Here is a 25,381-nt window from a genome sequence, read left to right on the forward strand (position 1 = left end):
GCATTCATTTCAATTTTGACTTTTAAATTTAAATTGATACTATCAAAATAATACTACAAGTTTCCACGTTAAGCAGCAGCAGTTTCAGAATAATTCAAAACTTGATTCAGGCATGCTGCTGATAAAAAAAAAACATGTACTTTTTTTTCATTAGAATATGTAGCTTTCTACTACTGCATCCTTCAAAGAGAAGGATATTCTGCCGGTTTGGCCACAAGCTCTTCACATGTAGACAGTTACTCCTTAGTAAACTCTTCATTCATCTTGGTGTTCTTGAAAATATTCATCAAACATAGAAGAAGGCTCATTTTCATGTTCCTTTGGTTATTTAAATTTTGAATCTTCTCCACATTGAATGGCAAAATCAATATGCTATAATACAATGTTCATACTTTCTTCATCTGACTGATCATGACGTAAGAAGAGAACTATGCCACAGTCATCAGTCCACATACAGCTCTAGTTACTTTTTTGAATTTTTTGCTTCTTAAGCCACTTGTAGAATCATCAAACAAGGAATCCATGTCTGGATCTAGAAACTTTCAGTTTCCTTTTTAGCTTTTTTACTCTGCAGCTACATTTTGATCACGATGTTAACTTATGGAATTTCTAGAGAGAGCATGGCACTCAGGACTGCCAAGATGCCAGAAATACACTTGAATGACTCCACCATGAACTGAGAATCAACAAGAAAAACTCCATAGACTCAGAAACCCCACTGCTTGACCTGCAGGACCAGCTGCTTCATCACAGTCAGGTGAATGTACAACTCAGTCCAGGCTGGACAATCAAAGCTAGCAAGGATATTACCAATTACTAACGGGATTGTAATTGTCCTAGTCCTTTTGAAAGCAATTAAACAATGTGAATCAAAAGCAATACAAAGGTTCATACCTTTTACATACCTTTATCCTCAATTTGTGAAATTATAGACTAACTGAATATTCCAAAAATATGGAAAAATTATATGTATGAAGCAGCACCTCAGATCATTATTCATAACAGTAAAGTATTGGAAAAAACCTACAGCGCCAACAATAGAAAAGGGAAAAATGAAATTACAGAGCATCCACTCAAATATTGTCAAGCCTTTTTAAAATTATGGTTATAAAGACTGTGCAAGGGCATGAATAATGCTCATGACATAATAAATAGTGACTCAAGCTTTTATAATTATTTGTACTAATGACTTCAATAAAATATAAAAAGAGAATGCTCACTATTACTAAGACTGACTGTCAGTAAACATGCTTAAAAAAAAAAAAAAAAAAGACCGACTGTCTAAACTAGATTGCAATTTTTAATCAAGAGAGTGACAGACAGAGTATATTTGTGATATGGTTTGTATCTGTGTCCCCACCAAATCTCATGTCCCTATAATCTCCAGTGTTGGAGGTGGGGCCTGGTGGAAGGTTATTGGATCATGGGGGTGGATCCTTCATTAATGGTTTAGCACCATCCCTTGAGTGCTGTTCTCATGATAGAGTTCTCACGAGATCTGGTTGTTTAAAAGTCTGTATCACCTGCCTAGCCTGCCCCTCCACCTCTTCTTGCTCCTACTCTGGCCATGTAAGACATGCCTGCTTCCCCTTCGCTTTCTGCCATAATTGTAAGTTTCTTAAGGCCTCCCAAGAAGCAGATGCTGCCATACTTCCTGTATAACCTACAGAACTGTGAGCCAATTAAACATCTTTTCTTTATAAATTACTCAGTCTCAGGTATTTCTTTATAGCAGTGCAAGAACAGACGAATGCAATGTGCATAGACTTTTCCAAGACCTTGGAATGTTTTATGTAAAGGCATATTATCAGTCAGCGAAGTAGAACCACTAGAAGTAATACAGATTAAAGGATTTGTTATAGGAGTTAGATTTTTATGAAACTATGTTGCTGGTGGAGAAGTCTGTGCAAGGCTGTTGTCTCTGTGTCTGATGTTGAACCTGAAGTCACTATAGAATAGCCAGCCAGCAATTGGTAGGAAAGCCTGAGTAGATGAGGGCAAGGACATACTAGAAGCTGAAAGGACAAGTGAGTGCTTGAGGACAAACTTGACCCAAGTCCCTTGGGTTGGGCTTTCTGTCACTTGCAATCTAAAGAGTTCTAACTGATAAAAGTAGATCAGTCTTGGCCTTGGAATAATAAGTCTGATTACGTTACAGAAACTTCACTATGGCTCCACCTAGCAATAAAACCCATGGAGCTGAGTGACTGACAACCCCTTCCAGAGACCAAATGGGCAGAATCTGGGAAAAACTGGGAAGACCAAAGGAGTTAAAGACTGAGGCATGGAGGAGAAAGCAAGAATAGGAACCTTGAAAAGTGGCAGTTTAGTAACCTTGAGGCTCTAGAGCAAAGACTCTTCATGGCCATTGAGAAACTTTGAATCTGCTGAATGGAGTGTAGAAGTCACTCTCTAATCTCCACCTTCTGTCCATTCTCTGTGGGTTAGCAAGTAGAATGGAAACTTAACCCTTGGTGAAAAGCTGCTTTGTGCATTCTTGTAGACTCTATCTGTGTTTTTGGCCCACGAGGATAGGCATGGTACTGGGGTAAAACATGGTGATGACAACGAAGGCTAAGCGTTGACTGATACAGCCATTACCTACTGCAGTGTACATGCCCCCACTTTACATTTGTTTGAAAATTCCTATATAAAGAAACTAAGTAAACAAAGCACAAGTCTTGATAAATTCACAGTTGTGTGTCATTCTTCATACCCAGTTGAAAAATGGTCAACACATCATAAATGATTTCATGCTGGACACAGTAGCTCGTGTCCATAATCCCAGCACTTTGGGAGGCTGAGGTGGGAGGATTACTTGAAGCCAGGTGTTTAAGATCAGCCTGGGCAATAGAGGCTGATCCCTGTCTGTACAAAAAATAAAAAATTAGCTGGGCGTGGTGGCACACACCTACAGTCCCAGCTCTCGGGAGGCTGAAGCAGGAGGATCTCTAGAGCCCAGGAGTTGGAGGCTGCAGTGAGCTATGATTGTGCTACTACACTGCATCCTGGGCAACAGAGCTAGACTCTGTCTCTAAAAATAAAAAATAAAATAAAATAAATTTAAAAAGAAAGGAAGAAGAAGAAAAAGAAAAAATGACGTAGCAGAATTTTCCCTGCCAAATCCACCAGTTAATAACCTATTGTTATATCTTGAACATTATGTTGGGATTATTTCCTTCTGAAATGGACTTCCTTCCATTTCCATTCCACCTTCTATCCTTATGTATTTTTGTTCACCAAGACTCTTATGAGAAAATTCTACTACAAATATGACATTGTTGGGGAGAGAAAAGCTTTCACCTCAGACTCTCTCTGAAACATTGGCTTATGTCTGCCCAGCCCTCTGAGAAGTAATCATGATTTGTAAATAAAAGCCACCCTGGGGCTCACATGAGATCACAATTTATCTCCACAGTTTTCATGTTATGTTATTATCCTAATGTTAACTTAAGACTCTTAAAAATAACACTTAAAAAGATCCATATTTCTCATATCTAAAGGAAGTTTGTTATTTCTTTGTTTGCACCCTACCTTGTTAGAAAAAGGATTGGAGGAAGTTTTCTGTTATGCAAAAGAAGAAAGGAAGAAAGAAAGGAAGGAAGGAAGAGGGAGAGAGAGAGAAAGAATGAAAAAGAAAGGAAGAAAGGAAGGAAGAGAGAGAGAGAAGAAAAGAAAAAGAAAGAAAAAAAAGAGAAAGAAAAAGAAGAAAAAAGAAAGAAAGAAAGAAGAAAGAAAGAAAGAAAGAAAGAAAGAAAGAAAGAAAGAAAGAAAGAAAGAAAGAAAGAAAAAGGAAGGGAGGGAGGATCAGTTCAGAGAAAAATCAATAGTTAAAAAAATAAGCTGTCACTAGGGTAAGAATAACATGCATAATGCGTTTTTTAATGTCCTGAGAAACTGAGCTGTATATTTGTTTCTTAGCTCCCCAGCTTCCACAGCAAAGATGGAGAACTGATAATTATCACTATTTTTATTCTTAATGGTTGCTCAGGGGGAAAATTTTTAAAGGGGACATTAGTGGAATAAGGTTACCCTTCTGTCACTCACATTTGATTACTCATAGACTTTTCTATTTGAAGATGCATTAAGGAAAATTTTCCTTGCAAACAAATGTGGTCAAATGAATTGACCAACACGCATACTTGCCAGTGCCCAGCATCCTCAAGTGCCTATAGGACATTAACTCCAGTAGCCTGTGTGACCAAGTAGAATAAAAATAAAGTTACTGGGAGTTCAGGATTGATAATATCTCTGATTTGTGTATTTCTGCAGCAGTCAGTCTCTTTCAAAATATGGGAACAGCAAGTTAAAATAAACTGTCTTATTGGCAGAACTGAGTGTGATCATGAGATACCATTCAGCTTTTATGCTGATTCATCAGCTCACAGTGAAACGAGCTTGCATGAGAGCATCCCAGGACCACTGAACATTCAGAGGTATGTCCTTGCATCCTAATTTTTTTAAGGTAAAATGAGATTTTCATAGAATAAGGATACAGCTGATAAATAACAAGGCTAAAATTGCATATACACTAGCCTACATTTAAGAATAGCTTGGCTCATTACTCCTAAGTCATCAGTTTTTTTGTTTGTCTTTGTTTTTTACTATTTATTTCCTTTGCTTTACAGCTTTATTGAGGCATAATTGATGTAAATAAACCATCCATATTTAAAGTGTATTATTGATGAGTTTTGACATAATATACTTCCATGAAACCATCTTCAGTCAATGTAATGAAACTTTATATCACTCTCAGAACTTTCTCTTACCTCTTTCACACTCTAATTATTGTTTTTAAGCTGCCTGTTTCTATTATATAGCAAATAATTTGCTTTTTAGAATCAAGTTCATTGTGATGCGATGAATATTTATCATTTGCTCTTTTGAACTGTGGTTGATGATTCTGTGACTTTTGTAGGTATCACAAAAGGGATTTACTTTCATGCGGAAAACTTAGGCTCGGCAAATGAATCCATATTTACGAATTTATGATGGGCTGAAATGGTAGGATGAACTGGCTAGTCTCTCTCGGACAAGAGTAGACCATTTAAAATGAAGTGGAGGTGATGGTGATGGGGGCGGGGTGGTACCACTTCAGTATAAGGAAACTGCAGAGAGAAAAAAAAACCCACCTGATTACTATGGCAGGAGTCAGTTCATGATTACATCATGAAAGGGGCAAATAGTTTAGAATATGCTAGGGGCTGGTGAAGAATTAAAGAAAAAAATGAGGGAAGAATGAAAGGGGGTAAGGGAAGAAGGGGAAAAGGGAAGGAACAAATAAAGAAGATATTAAGAGTAAAGGGAAAAAGACAAACAGAATACTGCAGTAGGGCTTTGGGCTAAAAGACATAGAGTGACTGTTGTGATAAAGAAACCAAAGAAGGTCATGAGATGGGTATCCAAAAAATAAAAAGAAAAAATAAACGGGCAGCCTGTGGCGCTGCGGCTGGATAAAGAGCATCAGGGACAGGGAGGCTGCAATAAGATTCCACCACCATCTCTGCCCATCACTAGGGCCGGAGGCAGAGAAAAACTTCCCCTACTCAAGAAAAAGAAGTTATTTTTGTCAAGTTAAATGAGCCAGAACCTGCAGAGCTGAATTGGCAGATGAATATTGCTAATTGGTGCAGTTTCTTCAGTGCAGGAAAAAGCTTCCAATCAGACCAGCGATTCATTGGCCACATGAAGGTAATTTATTAATAAAAATGAACTGAAGTTTCAGAATCCTTGATAATGATGAGCTCATGGTCCTTCGCCTCCCTTCCCTTCCCTAGAAAGGACCCCCTACAACAATGATGCCTCAGTGATATCTTCTCCAGCCCATTCCATATGTGGCAACATTTCAAGTGGTTTTTATTTTTTTCATTAGGAATTTCTACATTTAGTTGTCAAATCAAGCTGCTCTAATTGCCTAATTGTGATTCTCCCTTCATCAACAGACTTTTTGAGGAGTTCCTGATTCAAAGTAACCAGGAAAGTCTGCTAAGTACAGCTTAATTCTGAAAAGTGAAGGGGAAAACAAAACAGAGAGGAGAAACAGTCTCCCTTTAAAAAAAATTAACTTTACAGTTTAATAAATTTGACAAATGTATCCTCCTATGTAATCATAACCACATTAAGACATGGAGAATTGACATCACCCCAGAGAATTCTGGTCTGCTTTGCAGTAACCACCCTCCCCAGCCCTGGTCGTAGACAGCCACTGGTCTCCTTTTGTAGATTAGTATTGCCTTTTCTAGAATTCCATATAAATGAAGTTATATGATGGCTTTTTAAAAAGTCAGTTGAACGTTTTTTGAGATTCAATCTGTGTGCTGTATGTACATCATTAGTCCATGCTTTTCATGGCTGAGTAGTATTCTATTATATAAATGTACTCCAATATGTGTATCCATGGGCATTTGGGTTGTTTCTGTTTTAGCCCATTAAAAATCAGACGGCTATGGGTATTAGTGTCCATGTATTTGTGTGGACATATGTTCTCATTTCTCTTGGGCAAATGCCTGGGGGTGGGATTGCTGTGTCATATAGTAAGTGTATTTTTAACTTTATAAGAAACCATCAGCTGTTTTCCAAACTGACTGTACCACTTTACATTTCCATCAATAATGCCTGAGATTTCTAGTTGCTCCAAACCAGAGCCACTGAAATGGGTATAAAGTGGTATCTGATTGTTTTAATCACATTTTCCTAATGACTAGTAATGTTAAGTGTTTTTTCATGTGTTTATTGGCCATTCGTGAAGTTCTTTTGTGAAACGTTTGCTAAAATCTTATGCCCATTTTTAAAAATAGGGCCATTTTGTAATTGTCCAATGGGTTCTCCTTGTCTGCTGCCCAAGTAAAGGTGATTTATCAAGGAGTTTGTCCTTTGCATGCCCAGGTAAAGGAATCGCAGTAGACAGGGCTTAATTCACTCAGAGCCACCTGAATGGGAGACTGGAGTTTTATTACTCAAATCAGTCTCCCTGAAAATTTTGAGACCGGGGTTTTTAAAGGATAATTTGGCAGGCAGGAGGCCAGGGAGTGGAGAGTGTTGACTGGTTAGGTCAGAGATGAAATCACAGGGGATCAAAGTGGGTTTTTCTTGTTGTCTTCTGTTCCTGGGTGGGATTGCAGAACTGGTAGAGCCAGATTACTGGTCTGGGTGCTAGCTGGTGGATCAGAATGCAGGGTCTGGAGAGTATCTCGAGCACCAGTCTTAGGTTTTACAATAGTGATGTTATCCCTAGGAGCAACTGGGGAGGTTCAGCATCTTGTGGCCTCTGGCTGTATGATTCCAGAACATAATTTCTAATCTTGTGGCTACTATATTACTCCTATAAAGGCAGTCTGGTCCCCAGGCAAGATGGGAGTTGATTTTGGGAAAGGGCTGTTATCTTTGTTTCAAAGTTAAACTATAAACTAAGTTCCTTCCAAAGTTAGTTCAGCCTATGACCAAGAATGAACAAGGGCGGCTTGGAGTTTAGAAGCTAGATAGAATCAGGTTAGATTTCTCTCAGCGTCATAATTTTCTCACTGTTACAATTTTTGCAAAGGTAGTTTCAATTTGTCTTATTATTGAGTTGTGAGAGTTCTTTATATATTATATATTATTTCTTTTTTTTTTTTTTTTTTTGAGTCAGGGTCTTGCTCTCTCACCCAGGCTAGAGTACAGTGATGCAATCATGGCTCACTGCAGCCTCAAACTCCGGAGCTCAAGAGATTCTCCCACCTCAGCCTCCTGAAGTGTTAGAGTTACAGGCATGAACCATGGTGCTTGGACAATATATTCTTTGGTCTCTTTCATGTAACTGAATTTAAAATTTTGATGAAGTTCAGTTTCTCCATTTTTTGTAGTTTGTCCTTTGTGTGGCCTGAAAAGCTTTGCCTATCCCATAATTGTGAAGATCATTGTCTATAATTTATTTCAGAAGTTTTATGGTTTCAGCTTTTAAACTTAGACCTATACTCCATTCTGAGTAAATTTTTTGCCTGTGACATGAGGAACTCATTGAGGTTGTTTTTATTTAATCAAAGTCTATTCAGTGATTTGGGCACTGTTTATTGGAAAGACCATCCTAACTGAATTACCTTGCTGCCTTTATAAACAATGAGTTGATCTGTGGTCTACAGGTCTATCTGTATGCAAATACTGCATTATCTTGATTACTGTTTGCATTAGTCAGTTCTAATTAGTCAGTTGGCTGCCAAAAGAAATACTTGAGACTGGCTATTTATAAAGAAAAGAGCTTTAATTGGCTCATGACTCTTCAGGCTGTACAGGAAGCATAGCGGCTTCTGCTACTGGAGAGGCCTCAAGAAACTGAAAATCATCATGGAAGGCCAAGGGGAAGCAGGCTCATCTTACAAGGCCAGAGCAGGAGCAAGAAGGAAGGAGGGGAGGTGCCACACGCTTTTAAACATCCAGATCTTGTGAGAACTCACTCACTTTACAGTACCAAGTGGGGATGGTGCTAAACCATTGATGAGACCTTCTCCCCAAGATCCAGTCACCTCCCACTAGGCCCCATCTCCAACACTGGGGATTACAATTCAACATGAGATTTGGTGGGGACACATGTCCAAACCATATCACTGTTACCATACAGGACGTCTTGAAATCAGATGGTTATATCTTGAATTTTTATTCTTTTTTTACCTCAAAATTATTTTGACTATTCTATGTTCTATGTTCTTAGCATTTCTGTATAAATTTTAGGGTCAATTTGCCAATTTCTACATCAGAAGACTGTTGGGATTTTGATTAGCATATTGTTCAATCTATAGACCAATTTGAGTAGAACTGACATCTTAACATATTGGGTTTCTTGTTCCATGAACATAGTATATATCTACACTTGTTTATGTTATCTTTAATTTCTTTCAACATGTTTTGAAGTTTTTAAAGTACAGATCTTGAAAATATTTTATTCTTAAACAGTTCATATTTTTAGATAATATGCTAAATAGTGTAGTTGATCAAATTTTATTTTCCAATTATTATTACCAGTATATAGAAGCACAACGTAGTTCTTATATTAAATTGAACCCTATGACTTTGCCAAAGTCATTTGTTCTAGTAGATTTTTGAAGTTTTCTTATGATTTTCTATATAAATGATCATGATGCATACAAAGATATACATTTTTATTTCTTTCTACAACTGTATGCATTTTATTAATTTTTAAATTTTAAACATTTAATTTTTGTGGATACATAGATGTACATATTTCTGGACTATATGGGATATGTTGATACAGGCAAACAGTGTGTAATAATCACATCAAGGCAAATGGGGTAACCATCACCTCAAGCATTTATTCTTTGTGTTACAAACAATCCAATTATACTCTTTTAGATATTTAAAATGTACAATTGAACTATTTTGACTATAGTCACCCTTTTGTGCTGCAAATACAAGATCTTATTCATTGTTTGTAACTATTTCTTTGTATCCATTATTCATTCCCACATCCCCCTCCCAATCTTCCAACTACTCTTCCCAGCCTCAGGCAACCATCCTTTTACTCTGTCTCCATGAGTTTGATTGTTTCAATTTTTAACACCTACAAAGAAGTGAGAACATGCAAAGTTTGTCTTTCTGTGCCTGGCTTATTTTACTTAACATAATGACCTCCAGTTATCTATGTTGTTGCAAATGACTGGCTCTCATTCTTTTCTATGGCTGAACAGTACTCTATTGTATATGTGTACGACATTTTCTTTATCCATCCTTCTGTTGATGAACATTTAGGTTGCTTCCAAATCTTGGCTATTGTGGATAGTGCTGCAATAACCATGGAAGTGCAGATATCTCTTCGATATACTGATTTTCTTTCTTTTGAATCTATATCTAGCACTGAGACTGCTGGATCATATGCTGGTAGCTCTATTTATAGTTTTGTGAGGAACCACCAAACAGTTCTCCATAGTGGTTGTTCTAATTTACACTACTACCAACACTGTACTGGGGTTTCCTTTTCTCCACAATTTTATCAGCATTTGTTATTGTCCATCATTTGGATAAAAGTCATTTTAACTGGAGTGAAATGATATCTTATTGTATCTTATTGCAGTTTTTTGTTTGTTTGTTTGTTTGTTTGTTTGTTTTGAGACTGAGTCTCGCTCTGTCACCCAGGCTGGAGTGCAGTGGTGTGATCTCAGCTCACTGCAAGCTCCGCCTCCCGGGTTCATGCCATTCTCCTGTCTCAGCCTCCCATGTAGCTGGGACTACAGGCGCCGGCCACCACACCCGGCTAATTTTTTGTATTTTTAGTAGAGACAGGGTTTCATCATGTTAGCCAGGATGGTCTCGATCTCCTGACCTCGTGATCCACACGCCTCAGCCTCCCTAAGTGCTGGGATTACAGGTGTGAGCCACTGCGCCTGGCCTTATTGCAGTTTTGATTTGCGTTTCTCTGATTCTTAATGATATTGAGCACCTATTCATATACTTGTTTGCCATTTGTATATCTTCTTTTGAGAAATGTCTGTTCAAATCTTTTGCCCATTTTTAATTGGATTATTAGATTTTTTTTCCTATAGAATCGTCTGAGCTCCTTATATGTTCTGCTTATTAATCCCTTGTCAGGTGGGTAGTTTGCAAATATTTTCTCCCATTCTGGGTGTTATCTCTTCATTTTGTCTGTTGTTTCCCTGCTGTGCAGAAGCTTTTTAAATTGATGTGATCCCATTTGTCCATTTTTGCTTTAGTTGCCTGTGCTTGTGGGGTATTACTCAAGAAATCTTTGCCCACTCCAGTGTCACGTAGAATTTTCCCAATGTTGTCTTGTAGTTGTTTCATAGTTTTAGGTCTTAGATTTAAGTCTTAAATCCATTTTGATTTCATTTTTATACAGATAGAAAGGGATCTAGTTTCATTCTTCTGCATATGGATATTCAATTTTTCCAGCTCCGTTGATTGAAGAGACTGTTTTTCCCCCATGTATATTTTTGGCACCTTTATTGTCAATAAGTTCACTGTAGAAGTCTGGATTTGTTTCTGAGTCCTCCATTCTGTTCCACTGGCCTCTATGTCTGTTTTTTTGCGAGTGCCATGCTGTTTTGGATACTATAGCTCCACAGTATCATTTGAATCAGGTAATGTAATTCCTCAGTTTTTTTCTTTTTGCTCAGGACAGCTTTGGCTATTCTGGGTCTTTTGTGGTTTTATATAAATTTTAAGATTGATTTTTCCATTTCTGTGAGAATGTCATTGATATTTTGATATGGATTGCAATGAATCTGTAGTTTGCTTTGGGTAGTATGGATATTTTAACAATTTTGATTCTTCCAATCCATGAACATGGAGTATCTTTCCATTTTGTGTGTGTGTGTCCTCTTCAGTTTTTTGCATCAATGTTTTGTAGTTTTCATTGTAGAGATCTTTCACTTCTTTTGTTAGCTAATTCCAGGGTATTTTATTTGTAGCTATTGTAAATGGGACTACTTTCTTGATTTTTTTTCAGATTATTTGCTGTTGGTATACAGAAATGCTACTGTTTTTTGGATGTTACTGAATTTGTTTATCAGTTCTAATACTTTTTTGGTGGAGTCTTTAGGTTTTTCCAAATGTAAGATCATATCCTCTGCAAACAAGGAAAGAAAGATCCTTTGAATTTCTGTGGTATTGGTTTAATGTCTCTGGTTGTAATGTCTTCTTTTTCATTTTTGATTTTATTTATTTGGGTCTTCACTCTTTTTTTCTTAGTTTGGCTAAAGCTTTTTCAATTTTGTTTATCTTTTCAAAAAAACAAACTTTTTGTTTCATTGATCTTTTTATTGTATTTTTCATATCAATTTCATTTGTTTCTGTTCTAATCTTTATTATTTCTGCTCTTCTACTAATTTTGACTTTGGTTTGCTGTTGCTTTTCTAGTTCTTTAAGATGCATTATTAGGTTGTTTATTTGAAGTTTTTCTTAATTTTTCACATAAGCACTGATAGCTACAAACTTCCCTCTTAGTACTGCTTTCACTGCATACCATAGGTTTTAGTATGTTGTGTTTCCATTATCCTTTGTTTCAAGAAATTTTTCAGTTTATTTCTTAATCTCTTCATTGACCCAGTGATCATTCAGGAACATATTGTTTAATTGCCCTGTGCTTGTATAGATTCCAAAATTCCTCTTATTAATTTATAGTTTTATTCCATTGTGATCAGAAAAGATGCTTGATATTATTTCAATTTTTTTTATGTGTTAAGACTTGTTTTGTGACCTAACATATGGTCTATCCTTGAAAATGATCCATGTGCTGAAAAGTATGTATTCTGCAGTTGTTGGATTAAGTGTTCTGTAAATAATCTTCTAGGTCCATTTGGTTTATAGTGCAGATTAAGTCTGATGTTTCATTTTTGATTTTCTGTCTGGATGATTTGTCTAATGCAAAAGTGGGGTGCTGACTTTACTAGCTATCATTGTACTGGGTCTATTTCTTTAATAATAATTGCTTTATATATCTGAATGCTACAGTATTGGGTGAATATGTATTTTAAAATGTTATATTCCCTTGCTGAATTGACATTTTTATCATTATATAATGATCTTCTTTTTCTCTTCTTATCATATTAGTCTTTAAACCCATTTTGTCTATTTTATCTGATACATGTATATCTACTCCTGCTCTTTTTTGGTTTCCAATGGCATGAAATATATTTTTCCTGTAAGCAACACACCATTGTCTTATATTTTAAATCCATTCAGCCACTTTATGTCTTTTGATTGGAGAGATTTGCCTATTTACATTCAGTTTTATTATTGACAAGTAAGGATTTACTCCTGCCATTTTATTATTTGTTTTCTGTTGTTTTGCGGCCTTTCTTTTCTTTCTTCCTGTATTCCTTTAAATATAGCTGTTTTTCTCTGCTGATATGTATTAATTTCCTCTTTAAGGCCAATAATTCTTAGGTTTGCCCCTTTTAGGCTATTATTTTCTAGATCTCGTAGGCATGCTTCATTCTTTCATATTTTTTGTCTCCTCTGTGTATTTTTAAATAGCCTGTCTTCAAGTTTACTACTTATTTCTTCTGCCTGATCAGTTCTGCTGTTAAGGCTGATGCATTCTTCAGTATGTGAATTGCATTTTCAACTCCAGAATTTCTGCTTCTTTTTTTTAATTATTTCAATGTCTGTGTTAACTTTTTCTAATAGAATTCTGAATTCCTTCTCTGTTATCTTGAATTTCCTTGAGTTTCTTCAAAACTGCTATTTTGAATTCTCTGTCTGAAAGGTCACATATCTCTGTCTCTCTGGCATTGGTCCCTGATGCCTTATTTAGTTCATTTGGTGAGGTCATGTTTCCCTGAATAGTCTTAATGTTTGTGGATGTTTCTCTATGTCTGGGCATTGAAAAGTTAAGTATTTATTGTAGTCTTCACAGTTTGGGCTTGTTTGTGCCTGTCCTTCTTGGGAAGGCTTTCCAGGTATTTGAAGGGACTTGGGTGTTGTGATCCAAGTTTTTGGTCACTGAAGCTGTATGTGCATTAGGGAGCACTCCCAGCTCAGTAATGCTGTGATTCTTACAGACTCCTAGAGGTACGGACTTGGTAATTTTGGATAAGATCCAGAAAAATTATCTGGATTGCCAGGCAAAGTCTCTTGTATTCTTCTCTTACTTTCTCCCAAACAAACTCTCTCTCTCTCTCTCTCTCTCTCTCTCTCTCTCTGGTGAGCTGCTCTCTGGTGAGCTGGGGGCGGGGTAACACAAGCACCCTTGTGGCTACCACCACTGAGACTGTGCTGGGTCAGACCTGAAACTAGCAGAGCATTGGGTCTTTCCCAAAGCCTGCTGTAACCACTACTTGGTGGTGAAGCCAGGCAGTCTTGTGTCCTTCCCTTCAGGGTGCCAAGTTACCCCCAGGCCTCAGGCAGGTCCAGAGATGCCATCCAGGAGCCACTGAAACTTCAGAAATCTACTTGGTGCTCTATTTTGCTGTGACTAGGCTGGCACCAAAATCACAGGATAAAGTCCTTCCCATTCTTCCCTCCCCTTTCCCCAGACAGAGGCATCTCTCCCCATGTCTACCACCACAGATTCATGGGGATTTCTGCCAGGGTACCACTAATGTTCACTTAAGGTCCAAGGGCTCTTCAGTCAGCTTGTGGTGAATGCTGCCAGGCCTGAGACTCACCTTTCAGGGAAGTGGGCTCCCCTCTGGCCCAGAGTAGGTCCAGAAATGCCATCCAAGAGCCAAGACCTGGAATTGGGAACCCCAGCAGTCAACTTGGTGCTCTTTTTCACTGTGTCCAAGCTGGTACCTAAGCTGCAAGGCAAAGTCCCTTTATTCTTCCCTCTGCTTTTTCTCAAGCAGAAGGAGTCTCTCTTCACAGCCACCACAACTGTGAATATGCTGAGTCACATCTGAAACCAGCACATCTCAGAGTCTCACTCAAGGCCCATGGCATATACTACCTGGTTACCACTGCTGATTTTTCAGGGCCCAAGGGCTCTTTAGTCAGCAGAAGATGAATCCTTCCAGAACAGGGTCCTTCCCTTCAAGGCAGCAGTTTACCTTCTGGCTGAGTGTGTGTCTAGAAATATTGTCCAGGAGGTAGGACCTGGGTGGGAGGCTTTACGACTCTGTCCAGTGGCCTAAACTACTGTGGCTGAGCTGTTATCTAAGACGGAAGACAAAGTCTTCTTTACTCTTCCTTGTCCCCTCTTCAAGAGGAAGGCAGGGATCTCTTTCGGAGCTGTCAGCTGCGCTGCCTGGGGTTGGGGGATGGGCGGTGTAAGCCCTCCCTGGCCGCCCTGGCTTGTGTCTTGCTAAATCATGTGCCCCCCACATCCACTGGCTACAAGCCCAGCTCAGCACTAAGACTTGCCTAGGAGTTGCAGTCCTTGTGGCCTAGCCTGCCTTTCAAGTTCATTCAGAACCTCAGAGCGCTTAAACCCAGAGTGGCAAGGCTTGTGGTATCTCAAGTTACAACTGCTGGAATGGGCAATTCCCCTCTGGCTAGGGCTGGTCTAAATGTTCCTTCCATGTTAATTGGCTGAGTTCTCCCTGGTGTTGGCAGCACTAAGTTCCAATGCCAACTCCCACAGTCACTACACTCTCCTTCCCAAAGCACACAGAGTTTTGCCTCTATGCCATGTGGCTGCTGCCAGCAGATGAGGGAGGGTTGCTGTTGGCAATACAAGACTGTCTTTCCTACCCTGTTTAGTGCCTCTTTCAGTAATATGAAGTTAAAATCAGGTACTGTAATTGCTTGCCTGATTTTTGGTTCTTATGAGGGTGTTTTTTTGTGTAGATTGTTGTTAAATTTGGTGTTTCTCCAGGGAGGACAATCAGTGAAGGTTTCTATTTAGCCATCTTGCTCTGCTTCCTCTCACATTTTATTTAGTTTGATCCTATTGCATTGACTATGATTTTTGTAAAGTGTTGAAATGGTGACAGTGGTATCTTTGTTTTTCTTCCTCATCTTGGTTTTTCACTATTAAGTATGATAATGACTGAGATTTTATCATTATCCTTTATCATATTGTGAAGGTCACCTTCTCAGTTTTCTGAAAGTTCTTGGAGAATTAGTGTTAAATTTTGTCAGATAATTTTCTGCATATATTAAGATAATCATGTGTAATTTTTTTCTCCTTTATTTTGTTAATATTGTAATTACATTGGTTTCCAAGCACTAAATTGACCTCTCATTCCTGGAATAAAACCCACTTGGTTATAACATGTTATTTTTCTATATACTACTGGATTCAATTTGCTAAATATTTTGTTAAGAAAGGGGATATTGGTCTGTAATTTCGTTTTCTTGCACAATGTTTGCCTATTTTTGGAAATGTCGACCTTGTGAATCAAGCTGGGATAATTCTTTTGTTTTACAAAACATCTTGTAAAATATTGGTATTATTATTTTCTTAAATATTTGATAGAATTTACCAATGATCCCATCCAGGTCTGACATTTTCTTTGTGGGAACATTTTCAATTCAAATTTAATTTCTTTAATATGTAAGGACTATTAAGTTTTTCTATTTCTTTTTATGTAAATTTTGATAATTTTTAAAGCAATTTTTTATTTAATTGAAGATGTCAACCTTACTGGCATAAAATCATTAATAATTCATGTAACGTAAAGAAGATCTCTAGTGATGTCTTCTCTGTCATTTATTATATTGCTAATTCATGTAATTTCACTTTTTAATTTTCTGGCTAGAAATGTATTTATTAATATTTTACAGATTTTTCTTTTTCTTTCATGTATTTTCTCTGTTCGTGCTTTGTTTCACCGATTTTTCTGTTCTTATTTTTATTTTTTCTTTCCTTGTATATACTTTGGGTTTGCTTTGCTCTTTTATTCTATATTCCTGAGATATGAGGTTAAATCATGAGACCACTCTTTTTTTCTAACTTAGCACTTAAAAGTTACCAATTTCCTTCTACATACTGCTTTACCTACAAATTTTGATGCATTAAGTTTTCTATTATTTTTCAGTTTAAAATTTATTTTCTGATTTTCCCTTGTTATTTCTTCTTTGACCCATGGACTATTTAAATGTGTGTTGTTTAATTTCGAAATTTAGGAGAACTGAAAGATATGTTTCTGCTTCCAATTTATAGTTAATTGCATTGTGATCAAAGAATATTTTCTATAAGACTTCAATCCTTGTATGTATGTTAAGATTTATTTTACAGCTCAACGGATACTTTATCCTAGCCAATATTCTATATTAACTTTGAGAAATATACATTCTACTTTTGTTAGGCTAAGTTGATTGACAATTTTGCTCTAGACTTTTAAGCATTTATTGATTTTCTTTGTCTACCTGCTCAATGAATAACATAAAGAGATTTGTTGAAATTTACAATTATCTATGTATATTTATTTCTCCTTTTAGTTCTGTTTAATTATTTCCATGTATTTTGAAGCTCTATTTTTAGGCGAAGTGCATACATATTTAGAAATATAATATTTTATTCAAGCATGAACTCCTTTATCAGTATAAGATGTCTCTTTTATGTCTGGCAGTATTTATTGACCCAAAGTCTACTTTGACTAATATTAATATAGCCACCCCCACTTTCTTATCACTCATATTTGCATGGTAAATATTTTCCATCCTTTTTCTTTTAGCCTGTCTGTGTCTTTTTAATTTAAAGTATGTTTTTTGTAGATAGTTCATAATTGGGTCTTGCCTTTTTATCCAGACTGACAATCTGTGCTTTTAACAGAAATATTTAGACCATGTATATTTAGTGAGGATCTCAATATGGTGAATGTATCATCTTACCATTTGTTTTCTATTTGTAGCATCTGCATTTCCTTCCTTCTTTTCTCATGTGCTGCCTTCTTTTGGATTAATTATATTTCTTTAGTATTCCATTTTATCCATGTATTAGTTTATTAGGTTTTCTCTTTTGATATTTTTTAAACGGCTGCCTTAGGGTTTCTCATATGCATCTTTAACTTATTAGAGTCTACTTTTAATGATAATTCAATTCTCCCTGGCCATTGTGTTGTTATACGTATTATTTCTACATATGTTATAAACCTAATAATAAATACAGTGTTAATATTTTTGCTTTAAATATTTGATATTTTTAAAAATATAAAAAGAAATAAAAATGTACTACCTATTTATTATTTCTTACACTCTTCACTTTTCAATATTTTCATCAGATATCATTTTCCTCTGCCTGAAGAAGCTGTTAGAGGGCAGATATTCTGCTAATGAACTATCTGAGCATCTTAAATCTTTTATTTTGTCTTCATTTTTGAAGGATATTTTTGCTACATATGAAATTCTTGGTTGACGGTTTTTGTTTGTTTTAACATTTAAAGATATGTTCCACTGTCTTCTAGCTTGCTTGGAAATATCCACAGTCTTTTTATCTTTGTTCCCCTGTACACAATGCCTGTACCCCAGCAACTGGCTGCTCTTCAGGTTTCTCTTACTCAGTGTTTTTAAACAATTTGTGGCATGCCATGGTTTAGTTTTCTATGGGTGTTTATTCTGCTCGGAATTTGTTGAGCTTCCTAGATCTGTGGCTTTGTAGTTTTAATCAAATTTATACTTTTTTGGCTGTAACTTAAAAAGATGTTTTCTGTACACCTCGATTTTATGGGGCTGAAGTTGCACGTGTTTCACTGCTTGATACTATCCCACAAGTAACTGAGATAGTTGTTTTGTTTCTTTTTATCCTCTCTTATTTCCATTTGAATAGTTTCTAAAGCTATGTATTCAACTTCACTGCTTTTTTATTATTTATATTATTATTATTATTATTTTGAGATGGAGTCTCACTCTGTTGCCAGGCTGGAGTGCAATGGCACAATCTTGGCTCACTACAACCTCCGCCTCCTGGGTTCAAGCGATTCCCCTGCCTCAGTCTCCCAAGTAGCTGGGACTACAGGTGCACACCACCACACCCAGCTAATTTTTTTTTTTTTGTATTTTAGTAGAGACGGAATTTCACCATATTGGCCAGGATGGTCTTGATCTCCTGACCTCGTGATCTGCCCGCCTTGCCTCCCAAAGTGCTGGGATTACAGGCGTGAGCCACTCTGCCCGGCCTGCTTTTTTTTAGTGCTCAATCTGCTGTTTATTGCATCCAGTAAAAATTTCATTTGAAATATTGTATTTTTCAGCTCTATAAATTTTGTTTCTTTAAAACTATATTTCCCATATATTACCTCATGATGTTTATATTTTCCTGTAAGTCTTTTAATGTATTTACAGTAAATATTTTAAAGTACTTGTCTGTTAATATCATCATTGTCTTTTCTGGATCATTGACATATTTTCTGCAAATTATGAATACATTTTATTGCACCTTCATGTGCCTAGTAAACTTTTATTGGAAGCTAAGCTTAGTGATTAGTATGATGTTGAGTGCTAGATTTTCTTGTCTTTAAAGAGTGTTAGACTTTTTCTCAAATGCACTAAAATTACTTGAGGATATGCTGAATTATTTTGAGGCTTGTTTTAAAACTGTATTGGGGTAGATACAATGTTGCCTTTACCCTAGGCAGCATTTCACTCTACTCCTAAACCATGACCTCTCAAGGGATTCTACTGAATGTTCCAGTTGTTCACTTCACTCCGACTAGTTGAAAGTTGAACATCTCCTCCCACCCTGTATGAACTCTGGTAATTATTTAGCATACACGTCTCATCCCATTCTTTTCTCAGTCTCACGGAATGTTACCCTTTGTCTGTGTCATTTAGTACTCCACAATACTAAGGTGACCTCCATACATATATATGGAACTCTTTCTCTGCATACCCCTTTCCTGTCTGGTTCTTCACACTGCGAATTTCAGTCACCTCAACCCCTGCAGACTCTGATCCCTATTTTCTCAACTCAAAAAGACCGTGTTCTCCTTAAGTTTCTCCTGCCTGGATGGCTGCCCAGAAAAAGCCTCCAGGCAGAAAGCCAGGGTGACGGTCAGGTTCATTTTCTTGTTTCTCTGCTTTCAAGGATATCCATGTTATACTGCTTTTGGTCCAATGTCTGAAAACAGCTTTCTAGTTGTTTATGGTAGAATATTAAATCTGGTACCAGTTACTCCTTCATGGCTTGAGTGAAACACTTGTTTTCAAAAAGATAAAATGTAAAGAGTAACATAATTAAGGATATGGCAAGTATAGTCAAATAGTAATTGCTTGTGCTTTTTTCAACTGTACAATAGAACTAAAATAGGTTTTATCCTACGATTTTATATAATCCCCAATAGAACTCCATTACTTCCACTAAAAATTCCCCATAATGTACAGGGAACCAGGTCTAGACACTTTTTAATAAGAGTTAAAGATATGTACTTCTATTGTATATTTGCATTTAGAGTATCGTTTTTTACTTTGTTAAGCAATTTTATTTTGTCATAAAGTGATACTCCCACCAAGGACAGATTTTATTGTTCTACTTTATAATGGACAGGGGAATGTCTAATTCCTACTCGACATGTAAAGAAGAGTTTTTCTTCTCTGTCTTTGCCTTTTTGTTTTCCATTGGATTAATCTTCAATGAATATTTCAAGGTCCAACTCAAGTCTCTTTCTCCAGGGAGTCTTAACCAACTATTTTATCCCTGTTTTAGTTATGATAAAGCTAAACAGTTGCCAAAAAAAAAAAAAAAACAAGAGAGAGAGAGAGACCATAAAACACAGCACCTTGAAGTATATGGAAATTTCTCTCTCAGCTATCAGTTTGAAGGTTAGCAGTGCATGGTAAACAGGGCAGCTCTTTCCAAGGCTCCTCTCAAGCCATCATGTCATAACCCCTTAGATACAACCCCTACATGGTCAAAGTTGGATTGCTGCCACTTTTTTTAGTAGTAGTTATGTAGTTTCTTTTTCTCTTTTTTTTATTATTTTAAGTTCCATGGTACAAATGCAGGATGTGCAGGTTTGTTACATAGGTAAACGTGTGCCATGGTGGTTTGCTGCACCTATCAACCTATCACCTAGGTATTAAGCCCAGCATGCATTTGCAATTTTTCGTAATGCTCTCCTTCCCCCTCATCCCTGACAGGCCCCACTGTGTGTTGTTCCCCTCCCTGCATCCATGTGTTCTCATGGTTCACTTCCCACATAGAAGTGAGAACATGCGGTGTTTGGTTTTCTCTTCTTGTGTTAGTTTGTTGAGGATAATGGCTTCCAGCTCCATCCATGTCCCTGCAAAGGACATGATTTCATTCCTTTTTTATGACTACATAGAATTCCATGGTATATAGGCACCACATTTTCTTTATCCAGACTATCATTGATGGGCATTTTGGTTGATTCCACATCTTTGCTATTGTGAATAGCGCTGCAATGAACACACCTGTGCATGTATCTTTGTAATAGAATGATTTATATTCCTTTGTGTATATACCCAGTAATGGGGTTGCCAGGTCAAATGGTATTTCTGGCCCTAAATCTTTGGGGAATGGCCACACTGTCTTCCACAATGATTGAACTAATTTATACTCCCACCAGCAGTATAAAAACATTCCTATTTCTCTGCAACCTCGTCAGCATCTGTTGTTTCTTGACTTTTTAATAATTGCCATTCTGACTTGTGTAAGATGGTATCTCATTGTGATTTTGATTTGCATTTCTCTAATCAGTGAAGTTGAGCCTTTTTTCATATGTTTGTTGTTCTGCCACTTTTTCTTTCTCTTCCAGAACAGCCAGTTGTAAGGGGTAAAATAAATTGGAGAAGAGAACATCTACATGGATTAAGTCTCAAGCTCACCCTTTGTTAGTGAGAATGTAGTCACGTGGCCATACCTACTACAAGGTAGGCTAGAACATATAATCTCATTGGATAGCCATGATATTGCTACATTAACATATATAAGAAGGGGAGATGAATTTTGGTGGACAGCTAGCATTCTCCTCATTTAATTCTCCTTTCTCAGAACTCAACTTTGTGTTCAGATCTAGCACAGCAGTCAGTTCTGCTAATCAGACAAGTAAGAGGGGATGCTCAAAGGGGGAGGATCCATTAATAAACTTTTTGTCCAAATAGATACGTTATTTAAATAAAAATAAGTAAGTTATTGTTATTTGTCTTTGTTTAAATAAGTTATTATGTGTACAAATAGTAAGTAAATCTGATTCTTGCTTGGTAGTTTTCATTATTCCTTTATGTAAAGTTGCATGTTCAACAAGTCTATTAATGAGACTTTCCCCAGTACAATTTCCATTTAGTACTCATTTCAGATAGGCAATAGAGGAATGCAATGTAATTCATTCATTATTACCATAAGTTTGGGACACAGACAGACCAGATTTAAGTCTTAGTTTTGTCATTTTCAAGCTTTGTGGCTTTGGTGAATTACTTAACTTCTCTGAGCCTCAGGTTTTTGTTAACTACACAGTATCTATCTTTCAGAGTATGGTAAAGATTAAATGAGATAACATTCGTAAATACTTAGTAGAGTGTCTGAGCACAGAGTTGGAGCCCAAGAAATTGGGGAAATACACACACACACACACTCACACACACTCATCTTGCTCTCTCGTTCTCTCACTGTTCTTTCTTTGGAATATTGAGTAGTTCACAATGTACACCTACAAGGTACTAGTACACCTTTTATTCTGTTCTGCCACTAAAGTGTAGCTTTTCTTCTGAAGTAGATTTTCTCAAAGTACATGTCCAAGAATAATAATCATCAATTGAGCTTAGAAAAAAATTTCAGATAGCATGAAAGTCAGAAGAGAAATTACTTTTTCCTTTTTTTTTTTGTTATTGAGAAATGAAAGAACCTTTTTGGGATCCAAAAACTAATATTATGTAGTGGTAATAGCTCCTGTCTGAGAATCTTCATATGACTCTCAATTCCACAACTAGCTGTGTGGCTTGAAAAAAATCACTTAGTTTGCCTGGGCCCTAAAAAGAATAGTAATAATGTCCATTTATGAGAACGACTGTACCTAGTAATGTAATTTTATTTTTTTATTTAGTTGTACAGTCAAGGCTAAAAGAATTTAATTAACTTGTCTAAGGTTTCTGAGCAATGAACCAGTGGTTTTCATCCAAATCTACTTTATCCAAAAGTTTTGCTCTTAATCAAATGGGGATATCAGACTTCAGGTTGAATAAAGCTCTAAAATTCAATGACTATAAATTTGGGTCAAGGAAAGATCAAAACAGAACACACTTTCCCAGAAAACACCACAGTGAAAGCTATATTTTTTGACTAAGGCAAATACATTTGGAGCTCAGCTGTGCCCATTAGTATGTTAAGATATACAAGGTCTAAAACAACACACTCAGAAGGCTATTCTCTTTTTCTTATACTCATGCGTCAACACAGTTGAAAGCAAGAAAGAATTCCATGAAAGGTCCATGATTTTGAAATTCTCCTAATCAAACTTACCCATTAATTACCTCCCCACCTTCTAGTGTGGAACCTCTTACATTTATTCTTTATCGCATCCAAGTTTTTGTTGTCCATCATCTGTCTTCTCTTATTAGACTACTTCCTCCTTGGAGAAAGGTCTATGCTTTAAAAAATTTTCTCCAAGCCCAGAGCTGCTGATTTTCCTCACAGGCTTGTGTTTTTAAGCATTCTACACTATGGGCCACTTCAGACATCCTTGCTGTCCATTGACTATCTGGCATTGTCAGTGACTTCCAAGTTGCAGCCTTTAGCTTTACTTTAATGTGCAATTAATTTAGTAAATATTTCACCATAGAAATTTCCAGTAGAACTCAACAGTGGTACCTACACTCAAAATCCACTTGTTTCACAAATAACAAACTGAATATCAGTTTGTGCTCAGCTAAGACAGCCTACTATGCTATCATTTATTTCATCTTCATATTATTATGTACCAGAAAGTGTTCTATGTGCTTTGTACTATTTATCTTATTTAATCCTTATAAAAACTATACATAGTGAACATTGTCTGATCTTTGGGGTATTTTCCCTCCTTCATCTCCATTATGGATCTACTTGCTGTGTTTAAATACCTATTTCTAAGCTACCAAGGTTTAAAACTTCATTTGGCTTGTAAACATTTGATTTATTAGAGTGTTGTAAACTGTACTGGTATAAACCTCAATTAGTTTAAATCTCATAGTAGCAGCCTAAAGGAAAACAACATAAAAAAGGCAACAAACTGAAGTTATCATCCAGTCAAAATCCAAAAAAGAATAAAATAAAATAAAGAGGGTTTAACATAGGGCTCCAGCTCTAAAGCAATTCATTTGTTTATTTAATCATGCAATATATCTAATCCAGCCCTAGAGACATGACAACAGATGGGGCGTGTGTTGGGATGAATACCCAAGCGAATATGTTCTGTTTGAGAGCTGTCATGCAGGAGTTAGTGGAGAGGATTTAAAAAATCTTAAAATTAATATGTCTCTCTCTCTGTCTCTTTACACCCCCCCAAACTTGGTATGTATCCTTTGTGACATTACCAATAGATAAACTCTAAGGGAAAGGGGCAGTTATTGCACTACGAAAGCCATCATTTGGAGGGCGTCCTCCCCAGAGAAACTTCAGTTCAAAGTTGAGTCTCAGGAAGATGTACACCAAGGTGATGAAACATTACGCACAGACAGGGAACAGCTCTGCTATTGCTCGTAACGCCAGGCTTGAAATTTGAGTTCAACCACGGTTGAGCACTGCTGCAAATTCCCATGGTGAAAAAATGTGCACAGTGCCTTCTCATTTGTGAAATATTTTCACATCTTTTACCTAAGAATGGGAGCTCTTGTTCATGGTCATTGCTAAACCCAAGATTAAAACAATGGAGCAGTCATTTAATGCTGAACAGTAAAAACGTACGCATGTAAATAAAGTTAACAGGCAGAGAAATACTGCAGTGAAGAACAGTGTAGCATTATAGGTGTCTAAATATGCACAGCTTGCAGGAAAAAAATAAACAGAACAAATGCTGAGGGGAAGTAATCCATCTTCCTTAATTAAAAAAAATTACTGTCTCCATCTATCTACCTATCTACCTTATTTCACAAAAGATCTGAGGCAATATTACACAATATTCATAGTTATATACATAACAAAACAAATCAGAGTTAGAGAAACTATCAACAAAGAGAAAGATAGGGTCAGGTTAATGATTGGGACAAGGACAGCCTCATGCCAATAATTCCAACACCTTGGGAGGCTGAAGTGGGAGGATAGCTTTAGCCCAGAGGTTCAAGACATCTTGGGTAACAAAGCAAGACTTGTCTCTACAAAAAAAATTTAACAAATTAGTCAAGTGTGGTGGCACATACCTGTAGTCCCAGCTACTAGGGAGGCTGAGGTAGGAGGATAGCTTGAGCCCAGGAGTTCAAGGCTGCTGTGAGCTATGTTCACAACACTGTAGTCCAGTCTGGGTGGCAGGGCAAGACCCTGTCTCTAAAAATAAATAAATAAATAATCAATAATCAATAAATATAAAGAAAGATGGGACAGATCTCCAGATGTCTTAGCACATCTGTAGAAAAGTTATGCCAGTTTATCAACAAAAGGAACAACTTTTCCTTACACTTAGGCTTGAAATAAATTTCTTACATGAAACTTAAAATAGAGAGAGCACTGAGTGACACAGTAGAAGACATTCTTAACCATTTATTTCCATAAGCACAGCAACAAAGTGTGTAGAGCTTTTTCTTCTAGTATCCCTGAAAGTCAGCTGAGACCTGTTGCCAAACTACAAGTGTGTAGGATGTTAAAACAATGTCGTTTCACTCTGCAGGTCTCTTAGCTCCAGTTTTATCCGGGTTAAATTCTAGTATTTCTGGCTGAATCATATTTTTCAATTTCACATAAATGTCAGATCTTTCTTTGGAGACTTTTGATGAAAATCTGAGCTGCTGACAGGCCAAGATTACTTTCTTTGGGAATGTAGGTGTGGGTGAGAAATGTGTGAAAGTATAGCCTTTAAAGGTGATGACATCTGATAATAGGACATTTTGTAAAAACGGAGGCACCTAACTA

General features: G+C 36.8%; 1 long non-coding RNA gene and 1 pseudogene across 1 annotated transcript in view; one reads left to right on the forward strand and one right to left on the reverse strand.

The window, feature by feature from the left end:
* Nucleotides 1-255: 255 nt before the first annotated feature.
* LOC129480091 (GPN-loop GTPase 3-like) lies at nucleotides 256-892 on the reverse strand (annotated as a pseudogene).
* A 3,456-nt stretch (nucleotides 893-4,348) lies between these two features.
* LOC129480247 (uncharacterized) overlaps nucleotides 4,349-25,381 on the forward strand; it is a 30,746-nt gene continuing 9,713 nt past the window's right edge. Inside the window, exons 1-3 of the long non-coding RNA XR_008656955.1 lie at nucleotides 4,349-4,436; nucleotides 5,518-5,691; nucleotides 21,105-21,219. This is a non-coding gene — a long non-coding RNA (uncharacterized lncRNA). The remainder of the gene's footprint in view (nucleotides 4,437-5,517; nucleotides 5,692-21,104; nucleotides 21,220-25,381) is intronic.

This window comes from Symphalangus syndactylus, chromosome 4 (genome assembly GCF_028878055.3).
Source record: "Symphalangus syndactylus isolate Jambi chromosome 4, NHGRI_mSymSyn1-v2.1_pri, whole genome shotgun sequence".
NCBI classification, from domain to species: Eukaryota; Metazoa; Chordata; class Mammalia; order Primates; family Hylobatidae; genus Symphalangus; species Symphalangus syndactylus.